This window comes from Poecilia latipinna, unplaced genomic scaffold, assembly GCF_001443285.1.
Source record: "Poecilia latipinna isolate Pla-1442-1.1 unplaced genomic scaffold, P_latipinna-1.0 Scaffold2871, whole genome shotgun sequence".
NCBI lineage: Eukaryota > Metazoa > Chordata > Actinopteri > Cyprinodontiformes > Poeciliidae > Poecilia > Poecilia latipinna.
Genome location: NW_015115487.1, coordinates 47,162 through 48,159, shown reverse-complemented (window position 1 = coordinate 48,159; position 998 = coordinate 47,162). Strand labels below are relative to the sequence as shown.

Sequence of the window (998 nt, the reverse complement as noted above, 5' to 3'; positions counted from 1 at the left end):
CGCTTTTACCAGGATTTTTTTTGTTTTTGCATGGTTTCGCTTCTCCGAAACGGACAGATGTTACGTCTGCAGCTCCTCCAGAGCGCCGCTCTCCTGGGTAACGTGAACCCAGAAGGCTCCATTTGTTAAATCCGCTGGATGAGTTACTCCCAGCGGTTTCTAAGTCTTCGCAGCGGCGGAGCCGTGTCCGCAGTGGTTGAGCAGCGGACTGCGCATGTTACAGTCTAATTAACTTTTGCATCGTCATTTATTTCCTCAAGATAAACTGCCGGCTCCTCAAATGGATTAACACAACGTTGCATTCTCTTTAGTTTTCTCTGGTCTGTAATGGAGACTTGAATTTAACACGCCATTTCAACCAAAGGTTTGTAATGTGCTTCCTAACCATTTTTTATTTGTAAGTATTGATTTTATTTTTTAGCCAAGCCTCTGTCTCTGCTAATGACATCTTCAATGCATTTTTTGATCCCAGGCTTAGTTTATGGACTGAACAGACAGAAACAGTTACCATTATACATTTTGAACTGTTGATTTTATTTTTGAACCATTTTTTTATTTTAAAGTGTTGATTTTATTTTTGAACCTTTTAAATGTAAAGTGTTGATGTTATTTTTGAAACCTTATNAAGTATTGATTTCATTTTTTAGCCAAGCCTCTGTCTCTGCTAATGACATCTTCAAAAAAAAATTTGATCCCAGGCTTAGTTTATGGACTGAACAGACAGAAACAGTTACCATTATACATTTTGAACTGTTGATTTTATTTTTGAACCATTTTTAATTGTAAAGTGTTGATTTTATTTTTGAACCATTTTTTATTTTAAAGTGTTGATTTTATTTTTGAACCATTTTTTTAATGGTAAAGTGTTGATGTTATTTTTGAAACCTTATTTATTTTGAAGTGTTGATGTTATTTTTTAACCCTTATTTATTTTGAAGTGTTGATTTTATTTTTGAACCCTTATTTATTTTGAAGTGTTGATTTTATTTTTGAACCCT

At 33.7% G+C, this 998-nt stretch overlaps 1 protein-coding gene across 1 annotated transcript in view; it reads right to left on the bottom strand.

Annotated features, from left to right (window-relative positions):
* Nucleotides 1–998, bottom strand: part of LOC106939429 (uncharacterized) — a 14,770-nt gene that overhangs the window by 8,101 nt on the left and 5,671 nt on the right. The window lies entirely within an intron of this gene.